The 12944-nt window shown below is 49.7% G+C and overlaps 1 long non-coding RNA gene across 1 annotated transcript in view; it reads right to left on the bottom strand.

Annotated features, from left to right (window-relative positions):
* The window catches only part of LOC146789541 (uncharacterized), a 190932-nt gene extending 178841 nt beyond the window's left edge, over positions 1 to 12091 (bottom strand). The window contains exon 1 of the long non-coding RNA XR_014969816.1: positions 11511 to 12091. This is a non-coding gene — a long non-coding RNA (uncharacterized LOC146789541). The remainder of the gene's footprint in view (positions 1 to 11510) is intronic.
* Between the last annotated feature and the right edge of the window lie 853 nt (positions 12092 to 12944).

Here is a 12944-nt window from a genome sequence, read left to right as displayed (position 1 = left end):
CATCAATGCCGTTTGGGTGTCGTCCTCCCCCTTCAGTCATATAGAGAACCCCATAGAGCCCCGTAAATTGAGTCGAGTGCTCCTGTGCGACATGAACCCCGATTGGTCAACATGTACCAATTCTGAGAGAACCGCGAGCAGTCTCATTGCCAAGGCTTTGGCTAGGACCTTGGCCTCCACATTAAGGAGCGAGATAGGCCGACAAGACGAGCATTGATCGGCCAGCTTCCCAGCCTTGTGGATGACCACAATTGTGGCTTCTCGTTGATCCGGCGGAAGCCTACCCACTCTCCGCGCTTCAAGGAACATCTGCCTCATGGGGTCAATTACAATGTTAGCTTGCCTCTTGTAAATCTCCACAGGGAGTCCATTAGGCCCCTGTGCCTTACCAGCCTGGAGGGAGTTAAGGGCCTCGCCCAGTTCCTCCCTCGTGAATTCTACCTCCAGGCTGTCCGCTTGCTCCTTAGACAAGGTGGGCAGGGCAAAATCCCGAAGAAATTCCTCGCAATCCGACTCCGTCCTGGTGCACACCGGGGTGTAAATCTTCTCGTAATATGACGCGAAGACCTCGGCTATTGCCATGCCAGTGGTTACCAAGGACCCAGACTCATCCTTAATTTCAGCCACCCAGGATCGTTCCCGATCCCTCCTTGCGAGCAAGGCCAGTAGTTTCATACATTTGTCCCCCACGTCGTATATCCAATGCTGCGTGGCCAGGGAATATGCACGCGCCTCGCTCTCTGCCAGCGAACGAAGTTCCTTCTGCTTGAGGGCTAACTCATTGCCCTGCTGCATGGAAGGAGCCCCTCCGATACCCCTCTCTAGAGATGCGATTTCACTTTCCAACTGTCGGATCTGGAGCCCTTCCTCCTTCATTTGGGCGCCAATCAGCGCCAGGCCTGACCCCTCATCACCGCTTTGTAAGCCTCCCACAGGACCACCGGGGAATCGACCGAACCCTGGTTCTCCGCGAAATAGGATAGGGACCCCTCCCTTAACTTGTCAACTATGGAATCGTCCCTGAGGCGCCACGGGTCTATCCGGGGAAAAGCAGCCCTAGCAATTGCCGGCCCCCTAAGAATGACCCGCACCGGAGAATGGTCTGATATTCTCCTAGCCATGATATTGGAGTCCACAAAGTCTCCCAACTGGTCCCCAGGCGCAAATATATGATCTATTCTGGAGAAGGACCTATGCCTAGCGAAGTAGAAGGTGTAGTGCCTTTAGGAGGGGTTATGTGTTCGCCATACATCACAGAGCCCCAGTGCTGTGATAAAGCCCTGCAAGCCCATTTCCCCCCTAGTCCCCTGCCTCTCCCCTGAACGATCCAGGTCCGCATCCATAACAGCATTTGTATCGCCCCCCAGCACCAGAGTGCCCCGAGGAAGGCCCGCTATATGAGCCCCCAGTTTTGTGAACATCGGAGCATGCAGACCGGGTGGGATGTAGCATGAGCTCAAGACTATTGTGCGCCCCTCCCATCTGACCGCCACGGCTGCCATACATCCCGTGTCTTCCGTCCATGTACCTGTGGTCACAATTGGAAGGGCATTACGGACAAGAATACCCACCCCCCTGGAACCAGACGTAAACCCAGAATGGGCCACCATTCTATAGCCGAACCGGTCCAGGGCCCTGCATTTGTTACCCCGCAGGTGGGTCTCCTGTAGAAGCACCACGTCAGGTGAGTGGCGCTTCAAGTATTGTAGGACCAAAGTGCACTTTATTTTATTGCCCAGCCCATTGACGTTCCACGTCCATATCTTTAGGTGTGCCTGGTCCCCCATTCCAGATCCGCCCCCACAGACCCCTCTGGCCGCTTGCCTCCCACTGCTGTACTAGCATAATGTAACCTCTGAGTTTGAAGTTGAGACACCTAGAGCTAAACATAAACAACCCCAGAACTCCCTACCCCCCAACCCATCCCATACCCCCCTCCCTGCTACGTGGGCCCCCTACCACCCACCTGGAGAACACGCAGAGGGGCTGTCGCCCCATCATCCCCAACACAACAAAACGAGGGAACATGTGTCTGCAACCGCAGAAGAAGACAGATTATGGACTGATTGCCCAACCCATGAACGGAGCGCAGTTAACGGACTCCCCCCCCCCCCCCCCCTCCGGCCAGTGCCAGAGTCCTGAGTGTTCACCACCGGGCACAATACCCACCCAGAACCAGCAACTTTGGAGGTGTCTATAGTCAAACCAGCCTTCACCTGACTTTCCCAGAGTGCCAAGGACCCCAGTCAGCCCCCCCCCCACCTCCTGGGTACAGATCACCATGTGCCGGCACTCCCATTGAAATCACTCAGGTGCTGTCTGCTCAAACTGCCTGGACTCTCGTGGCTGAGTAGTGCTGCTCTGGGACCCCTGGCCCACGCGGTTATGGGTCGATCGGCGCGAGCTGTTCTGACGGCCCACGGTCCGCCATCCCTCCATCCAGTCGTGCGCCTCCGTCGGCGAATCGAAAAAGTACACTTTCTCCACATCCAGAACCTTGAGTCGCACAGGATAAAGCATCATATACTTCAGGCCCTGATCCCGAAGGGCTCTCTTAACTCCCTCAAACGACCTGCGTTGGTGCTGTACATTTAGTGTGAAATCCGGGAGGAAACGGATTGTGGCCCCCTCCAGCAGTAGGTCCCCGAACACCCGAGACGCCTGCAGTACAGCATCTCGGTCTCTATAGTTCAAAATGCGGGCGATGATAGTGCGCGGTGGAGCCCCCGGTTTAGGCCTCCCCCCCAGCGCTCGGTGGGCCCTCTCCACCGAGAAGAAGTTAGACAGGCGCTTTGGCTTAAGATGCTTAAGTATGAGATCCTCCACGATGCGGAGATTATTGCGCCGCGCCCTGCCTTCCTGCCATGTCCGCTTGATTTTTCGTAAGAATGGCCACCTGCTCCTCAAGCCTCTTCGTTTTGGATTGGAGGCCGCCAATGCCACTTTCCGCCTCCGCCACCTTGTCAGACATCTTGCTCAGGTCTGCTCGGAGCAGGTTAACCTCCTCGGTTAAGGAGTCCAGCTCGAGCTCCATGGTGCCACGCATTTCCATTATGGCCACCATAATGTCCTTAAGCGATGGGTCAGGCCCGTCCTAAGCCGCCCGCACCGCTGGCTCCCGCCCTTAAGATCATCCTCTCAGCCCATGGTGACCGTGTATTTGTCGATGTGGTTTGCTTGGCTCTGAGCGATCGGTTTGTTGCGGCCCATGGTCCCAAGGGGCCCGCACCCCAAGGAACGCACTCCCCTGTAGGCCGGGTGGCACTATGCTCCACCCCACCGACCACAAGGCTCTAGATCCAACGATGCGCGTACAACTTCCAATCGAAACAGCACCTCGATGACACACGTGGCCTCCCTGCCTGCGCCACTCGTGAGAGCCCAAGCACCAAGCGGATCCCGTCGCACCCTGCAGGGGGCTCAGCCAGCGCCCCGCAGGGGCCCGCTATACCGCCGGCCTCAGTTCTTGGTCCGGGCTCTAAAGGTCCAAAACTCTCCGCGGCCGCTCCCGCCGTCCCCTCCAACGCGGGCCCGCCAGAGAGCACGTATGATATGCTGCAATTTGAGCAAGGCCAGATCACAAGAAGCACCAACACCTTGCTGTCAGCTATGCGCCCGAATTGGTATGGTTGGAGAATTCCTGTCGCGTGCCAACTGCTGACTCACGCGCCTGGGGCGGGACGCGCTTCGTCGAGTCCAGTCACCAGGCCCTCCGAGGCCACCAACTTGCCTGCCGCTGGCGCTAGCAATGCACTCTCCCGGGACCCACCGCCTTCTTTGGGCCCTCGCACTCACGCCGGGTCTGGGGCCTCCCCTCTGACTCCGTGCACCAGTTCCAGTGCTTCTCCCTTCTGTGTCCGCCCGCCTGTGGGTCCCCAAAGGAGTGCAGCGCCTCACCGTCCTCCACCTCTGTCCACCACCGCTCCAATCACTGTCTCCGGCTGTAGACGCTTTGTGCGTGGAGCCAGCCGATGCGCCCCCACCTCAGGCACACCCGGTCCCTCGCCGGCACTAGGTCCCAGGAGTCAAACCTTAATACGGGGCGGCCACCGCCATCAGCGTGCCCGCCGCCCCGGAGCACGGAGCTTGTCATCAACAGGGCTGCGGCCTCTCCAGCTCCAAAAGCCACAGGACCGCAACGCTCAGCCCCGCTCTTGCCCGCCAGTCGCCCAGCGGGACACTCCGTCCGGCGCAGAGCTTCAAGGACGGAGCTCAGCGGTGGCGGGCGCCATTTTACCGCTTCTGGTCTCGCTGTCAACTCCTCCGATCGGCGGCCCGGGATTGCTGCAGGCAGGCCGCCTGGGGGGGAGAGAGCGATATCCCACCGCACTGCAGCTTCACAGAGCGGTAGGTACCGTGAGCAGTGTCAGAGTGTCGGATTGCGGGTGAAATGGTCGGATCTACTACCGCAGCTCTTCTAATGTGCGGCCATCTTCTTTGGCTGCAGGCCACGCCCCCCACACCTGGGATTTTTGATTTAAAAAAGAGGAGAGACTAGAGATTTGTTTAAAAGAAAAACAACAATGCACTATTAAAGCCCAAATCGGGCCTGACTATCACCATTAAAGACCCGATTCTTTCTGCCACCAACTGGGGGCATATTGGGGGTTTTGTCTCCATTTGATCCCTGCCTGTGAAAAGCAAAAAGCCCACAATACACCTGGAGTACATAGAAAAAAACACCTCTAAAAGACTCCACAGCCTTTTTGTGCACAAAGCCAACTGGACGTCAGGGTTAATTCTGGTAGACTGATAATTTCAGACACTGAATCCCCTGTAGAACGTGTCTCAGAATACATTGAGGTCTACTTGTCAATATTTTACCTTCACACATCAAAGATACCAAAGGTTTTTGAGACAAATTACAAATGGTACATGGGATTCTGAGTATTTGTTGGTGACTATTCATGTTAATAGTTTGCATACATGTATGAAACATCAAGCTGACTTGGAAGCAATTAGGTTTTTTATTTACTAAGTCAGTAAACTTTTTACAACATTCTCTGTTGATCATGGATTTATCAGAACTTGTACTCACCAACAGTTTTTTTCTTTGTCAAAATGTACTATTCTAACAACAGAGAGGGTCAGCGATTGTTATTGGTATCAATATTGTATCGAAAGCCGACTTCACTAATGCTATTCTACATGCAGGGTCTGGTTAGCTCAACAAAATAGGTCAACAACATTCCATTTGGAGACTTTTTGAGAGCTATCACAAATTGTACTTTACAAACAGAATATGAGAAACAAGCTGTGATAATTGCAGAGAGATTGCTCCAGAATGGTTACAATGTTATGACGGATTTTGGTCAAAAAGCGAGTAAATTATATAAAATGATTTACTGGAAGTTAAGATTTCTAACCTGGAGGAGAAACAAGATGTTGTTAAATGTATACCCACGTATAGTATAAGTAATAATTTAGTCTATAGAAGCCTTTTGAGACATTGGGGGAGTTTTCTCCCTAGATGCGGATATTTCTGTTATCCTATCGGAGGAGTTGTTAATTGCATATACGAAAGCACCAACATTGAGGGCATTTCTCAGTTCCAGTGATACAATAGATTATAAGGAACAGTTAGACCCTTTTCTGATAGTGGGTAATAGGTGCTGATGTTACAGAGAGAATTCTTTAAATGTGGTTTATGTATATGTTGTAAATATGTGTTAGACAGCACGAAAAGATTCACAGATGCCACCAAAAGGAATGATTTTGAAATTATGTCTTTTTTGAATTGTAACACTTGGAACTGTTTTTATAAGGTAATGTGCATTTGCACAAACACTATGTTGATTCTTCTTTGAGGAAATTGAAAGAACAATGGGAGGAGCACAGTTGAGTTATGAAGAATTATTAATTATCCTTCAGCGTTGCACTTTAGGAAATAACTTGGTTTGACAGAACTAGAAAGAATCAGATTTGTGGGTCTTAAACATATATTTTTCTCTCAGGAGAGTAGGTCATTTGGAAAACAAGGGTAGGGATAGAGAGATACATTAAATACAGTCAGACTGGGGTTGAACATTGACAGGGAGCTATATGCATTACTATAACTAACACCGTCTAAAGAAAAGTTTGTTAGAATACTATGTTGTTGGGTACTGAGATAGTGATATAGGTTAATAGAGCTACGGAAAATATCTTTATAGCTCCTGTCATATGAGTCATGATATTATTGTTTATTAGAAGCATCATGTTTTTTCTTTTGTGAATGATTAGTTATTCATTTTTAGTTACATGTACCTATTTTTGTTGTCATCAATTAACTGACGGATTTGTGATGTGACATTGCAATGTTGATTCTATGGTGATTGATGCTTTATGGTAATTAAGTTAGTTCAGGTAGATATGATTCAATAAATAGACTAATGCAAGAGTAATAACATAACAGTTAATGGTAGGTATATATTGAGCCATTGACTAAGGGGTTAGAATTAAAACTAATCCCTTCATAAATAAGCAATTGAAGGAGATTTAGTACAGAGGATAAAGTAAGGTTGGTTCGAGACTACAAGAAATGGGGGTTGAATTGAACCTAATGGGTTATTGAACTTTGATTATTTTTTGTAATATTTTTCTTATCGGTAGGAAAAATATTGTTAAAGTCGATTCAGAATTTTGTGTCTATATATTTATTCACACAGATTTTAGATGGATTTCTACTCATCATCATTTGTGGTGGTTGCAATACAGAATATTAACATTAGGTTAAAGAAGTAACTCAAATAACCAGGAAAGAGATTGGTTCACTTCAGGGGTCGTACCATGTGGTTAGGTTTGGCAGGCAATTTGAATTTAGTATCTAAAGGCAGTTTGGACTGATGTTTGGTTTGCTATTGCACGGTTTGAATTGCATCTTCTCCTTTACTAAAATACTGATAATGGGTATGTACTATCAGGTAGACAGTTTATCTTTTAGCAGTTAGAATTTTTGTGTTGAGTGATATTATGGTATACTTTGTACAATTTTGTTTTAAGGTTTGGATTTCAGATTCCCTTTTTTGGTGAATCGACCATTTCATGTAAAGCGCATTCCTGACAACTTATTACTGTTTAATTCGTTTTGAGTTATACGCACACTAGGCTAGTAGAGTTTAGAATGTAGTGATTGTTTTGTGACTAGTACCTATTTTTCGGTTAGATTCTCATTGTGACCTATTATCGCTTTAAAGATTTCATTCTCCATCATTAGAAGGACCAATGCGGAACTAGTAGAAGCTTTTGAGGTGATTGGAAAAGGTTTGGGTGAGCATTTGGCCATGCGCAGCAGAGAGTTGGCCACAGAGCCTCCCCTCAGACAGTCAGCCTTTTGCAGGCTGCCAACCCCATACCTCGCACAGCCTTCGACTTGCTCGTTGTACGGTTTGCCTTCAGGCAGCAAGGACCCCATTCCCCGGGACATTCTTTTTTAAAGAGGAGGAGGGCAGCGTAGGCCAGGAGGCGCAGGAGACCCTATGTCATTTAAAATGGAATAGGGGGTGGACCATGATAGATTGCTTCGAGAAGCTAGGGGAAAATGTAGCAATTGTGAGCTACTCCACCAATGGCCTTGAACTCTGGAAAAGCTTTATAGGGCCCGCATCCAACTGACTGTAGGTGCTGGAGATGTACGGCATCGGATTGCAATATCGTACATATCCTATGGGACTGTGCAGCACTTGCACATTAGTGGGGATCAGCATGGGACACGCTGAAGGGTGAGCTTGGTGTAATGGCTTAGTTAATGACTTATCTGACCTTGCTGCATGATCTGCTGGTCCTCCTAGATATGCAACGCCATTAAAGAAATTATCTGTCCACGGCATTGGCGAAAGTGGAAAACTTACACCATTGGAAATACACCACGCCGCTGCTTTACAATACGTGACTCTCAGATATGCATGGCATTGCTTCCGACAATAAGATTATATACAAAAGTAATAACCAAATTCAAAAACTGGAAGAGGTCTGAGGCTTTTTTTACATTTGTGACTAAGTCTGAACAGTGAGACATGGGGAGCTGGCAACAACTGACTATTCTTCCATCATTAACACTCGTAGACCAGTGGTCCTGTTCATAGCCAAAGATCTCTGACATAATTGAACGGTTTTGACATTACATACTCAAGCCCACTGGCATCCATGCGTTTATATGTCCCAGGGCAGTATGAGACGCGTTCACAATGCATTCACCATACAGATCCTATACCGGCCCTGACCTTAGCATTGTGTTTCACGATTTTCAGGAAGCAGGGGTGATGTAAAGTGTTCCCATCCTGAAGAAAAGGGGAATTGTTTATGGTACCGTCAATCCACACCTACCCCCTATCCACAATCTCACACCCTCAGTTGCTCTCTCTCCTAGGTATTTACCCACTTATGTTGTGTAACTCCTCCCTCTCACAGATAGAGGCTCTTTCAGTATCAGTAGTACTGTCATATAATGGTATCCGATGATGTTGTTACTCTCATGTACTTTTGCACTCAGACTGTGTTTGAAATTATATATACACCCAATAAGGAATTGAAATACAAAAATATTAAAATGGAGAGGCGCTGCACAGTTCCCCTCCCTGAGCCTTATTAGGCCATGAGACCATATCCTTCGGGGCTAGATTAAATTTTAAAACAGGAGACGGGACCGCAGGCCCCCCCTCCCTGAGCCTCATTAGGCCCCAGGGACCCCATCCCCTGGCACCTAATTCAATTATAAAAAAGGAGAGGGGAGCCACGGAGGCCCCATCCCGAGCCTCATTAGGCCCAGGGCCTAATTCAACAAAAAGGAAAGGGTCCACAAAGCCACCCTCAACAAACAAAAAGCACATGAGGAGGGTTGCGCCGCCCTTCCTCGCCGAGCCTTCTCAGGCTCCAAGGACCCCATGCCCCAGGGCCAAATTTTATGTAAAAAGGGGAAGGTGGCTGCTTTTATCCTGGGGTCAATTAAGCACACCACATGACAGCAGCAGAAGATCTGGTGAAGTGGCAAAGAACAACAGGACATGGCCAAGACAAGTATTGGCACCGAAATGGAAGTAAAAAAACTCAGCGGGACAAGGCGGATGGATATAGCCTAAGACAGTTCCATGTAGTCGAATACCCCTTTGGCGAAAGACCACTGATACCGATTTGCTGCTGTGTAGAAGAACGAAGCGGGAGAACCCACAAAGTCAATCCGACTGGCGATGAACTAGGGCAGATAGGCGAGCAGGTTGGTCCCAATCTCCTCCTGGTTATCAAACAAATGTTGGCAAAATTCCTCAGTTTTAGAAAGTGGTTATCTGGACACCCTTAGCACTACAACCAATGGTCCTGGACTGGTGGGACACCTCTTGGGGGTGCAGGACTCACTCAGGCTGGGTCCAGGTGCAGGTTCAAGATGGTGGGAGCCTGTTAAGTCCCTGTGGCTCTGAACAGGAGGCAAGCAAACTAGCCCATGGACTCAGTTCTGGTAGACCAGGGGCAAGTGAAGATACAGGGCTCAACAGCAGGGCTGGCCTCTGAGGGTTTGAGGCAGGCTCCAGGGAGCAAAGCAGTCCTTCTTGGTATAGCAGCAGTCTGGCAGAGGGCGCAGCAGGTCTCAGCAGTAGGCAGTCCTCTGGAAGTCCTTCAGCAGGTCTAATAGTGAAATAAAGAATGAGTCTGAAGGTCCTATTTTTATACCCTGGTGTCATTCTTCTGAAACGCAGAAGAAGCTTCTTGAAAGTTTCTTTGAAGTGCATGGAATTTCCTGACTCTCCTACCCTGCCTCCAAGCTGGGTGCAGTGACAATAGAGGGTTGATACCCCTATGTATGAAGGCAGAGTACAGGCTATTCAGGTGTAAGTGGGGCTGTGCTTAGCTTCGCCCCATCCTGACAGCAAATGGACAACTAAGGTACACCTAATCCCTCTATTGTGTCACTGTCTGGGAGAAATCCACAAAGTCCCACTGTCAACAACACCCAGACCCAAAACAGGCTACAGGCACAAAGGATTGAGGGCAGGAAAATGCCAACTTTCTAAAAGTGGCATTTTCAAAATTGTAATGAAAAATCTGACTTTACCATTGAAGAGGGTTTATCATTACAATTTCATAGGTACCAAACATAATATATAAACCTACTAGCAATTAGGAATTACAGCTTATTAAAAGTAATAAGGAATATCCAATGCTATCCAATAAAAGGGGTAGGCCTCACAGTAGTAAAAAACAAACTTGGGAGTTTTTCACCAACAGGACATGTAAAATGTACATGTCCAGTCTTTTAATTGCACAGCACCCTGCCCTATGGGCTACCTGGGGCCTACCTTAAGGGTGACTTATATGTAATAAAAGTGGAGTTTGAGGTGGCAATGGAGTTTAACTATCAAGTCGACATGCCAGTGCTACACTGCATTCAGGCTGCATTAGCAGGCCTAGGACAGATTTTGGAGGGCTGCTTAATTGGGTGGCACAATAAGTGCTAAAGGTTCACTGGTTGCATTTAATTTACAGACCCTGGGAATGCAGCATACCACTCTACACTGGACTTAAGAGTACATTAAATATGCCAATTAGGTATATGCCAATCAATCTGTGTCTAGCGGAGTGAGCACAAGCACTTTAGCACTAGTGAGCAGTGAGAAACTGCAGTGTCCTAAAGCCAACAAAACTGAACTTTAGCAAAAATGGAGGTCAGTAGGCAAAAGGTTTGGAGGAAGACCACCCTAAGGCTGACAGGTCTAACAGATAAATCTATCTGGGGGAAGGTTGTATTGTAATCTGGCATCCAGGATGAGTGAGGGAGGCTTATGTGCAAAAGGAATCGGACCTCATGGTGCATTAGCTGCAAGAAAATGTCAAAAGCCCTCATTAAGATTTCAAGGGCAGAACAGAATTCTGAAATCAGAGTCCATTCCACAAAGGAGGTTCTTTGCATGTGCATTTGTTTGCCTGAATCTTGTTGACGCTTTCCAATAAATTGCCAGTCTCTGCCTATTGTAGTTTAACTCCTAATCTTGAGCCACACAAAATAAAAGACACAAAATAAAAGGGTGGTCTGGCAACAATGGGCTGAGTGGCTGGAGATGCAGTTAGGGAAAGTATACCCCACAAACTTGTGTTTAATTGCGGCGCAATTGGCAACGTGTTGTAGAATTTGATGTGACTTTGAAAATACCGTTTGCCTTTGTACAATTATTTTGACTACTGAGCTAGCTAAAGAACCAAAACTCTGTATGGCTCTGCATCTCTATAATAGTGCAGTCAGCAAGAATTTTGCCAGATTATGAAATATGTTTATGGAGTCGAAGGTATTTCATGAAATAATACTGTTTTAAATAAATATTAAGATTAATGTAATGAATTCATTTCAACGATGAAAGAGAAGAAACATATAGAGACTTGAGTATTATGCCATCGTACAGATAGTACGAGTACAGGTTCACTGAGATTAACATCTGTAAGTAAAGCAACATACATTATTATTTCTAGTAAGATTCATTAAAATATCAGATATGGCTGATGTATGTATACTACATTCTGTTTCGCCGATTCCTCAGCACTTTTACCTGTGAGTGATGGGGGATCCCCTTTGTCATGGTCAATATCTCCAGCAGTGGGTCATGGGGGGCTTTCTTTTTGAAGTTAGTACTAAACCCCCTCCGTCATCCGCCTTCTCTCCGGTCGCTTATGCTGCCTTCTACCTGTGTCACGTGCTGCTGGAGCCCTTGTGCACCTCCTGCACTGCTCCGGAGGTTTTTGGGCCCGCGATCGGTGCTACCGCCGCCAGTGGGCGTCAGTTTACCCGGCCGGCCGCCGCGGAGTTAAGATGGCGGCCCCGCTGAAGTCCCGCTTTGCTGTGGCGGAGCCCTGAGGTGGTCGACCCCCCCACCCCCTTGGCGGGGGCTCTCCTGGTGGTGGGGAAGGCGGAGAGTCCTGGCTGCACCGTATGAGAGTCTTCGAGCAGCACTGCAGAGGAGCTTCATGGACAGGCGGTTCCCGCGCTGTGCGCGGGAACCTGCAACCTCTTGACTGCGGTGAGTGCGGACCTCAGGGAGCGGGAGATCGGCTGCCGGTATCGGGCAGCGGCGGTGTGGGGGGAGGCCGATCGCACCTGTGTACACCAGCCTTGAGGGCATCTGTATTTTCACATCGGCTCTCTCCCTCGCGGTAGTGCTTGAACTGCGGGGGAGGTGCGGCAGTCCTGGTCAGCCTCAGCTATCGAGCCTCGCTTCCCTGGGGGCCCCCCCTCCCCCCCTTTGACTGAACCGGCTGTGCGGAGTGGGGGACCGGTTGGAGGGTGCGCAGGCCTGTTACCGCTGCTCTGCGGGCTTGGTTCGTCATCCTGCTGGTTGGCCTGAGGAACCCAGAGCATTTCACTTGGGGCGGCTGGGGGATCGCAGCGTGGCCTGAGCTGTTGGTCCCCTGGCAAGTTCTTTCGGCACCCACCTCCAGCCTGGGTGGGCCTTGGAGGTCTGGTGAGGCGCTGACCTCGGCTACCAGGGCGGGTAGCGGAGGGTGGGCCCAGGGTCGGGCCGGCAGTTCGTCTGGGGACGTTGGTGGTAGCGGAGGTTACTCCAGGGGTCTGCTGACCACACCGAGGGTGTCCCTGGTGAGTGGTGTCGGGGTTGGAGATCGGCCACTACGTCGGGTGTCAGGCAGCCGGGTGGATTGATGCCCTGGCCCCCCCTCCCTCCCCTCCAGTATCACCCTCCGTTTCCGCTCTTCCTCTGGTTCTGGACCGGTCCCTTCCACCCGCCGTCAGGGCCGAACATTGGGTCTGCATCCCCAGCGGAGCCGCTAGGGGGGGGCCAAGGTGGGATTCGGCCACCGTGTCGGGTGGAGGCGGGACAACGCCTCCTGCCCCCCTTGTCGGAGTAACGAGCCCTGCGTCCTTCTAAACCGCGCTCCCTGTCGTGAGGCGTGTCCTTGACCCGTCTGGCGGGAGTTTGAAGGTCTTTTGCTGATCAGATTCCGGGCCTTGGCCCCCACACGGACTGCCT

The sequence above is a fragment of the Triturus cristatus genome, chromosome 10, assembly GCF_964204655.1.
Source record: "Triturus cristatus chromosome 10, aTriCri1.1, whole genome shotgun sequence".
NCBI classification, from domain to species: Eukaryota; Metazoa; Chordata; class Amphibia; order Caudata; family Salamandridae; genus Triturus; species Triturus cristatus.
The sequence above is the reverse complement of the archived record's forward strand: the minus strand, read 5'-3'. Positions and strand labels throughout refer to the sequence as shown.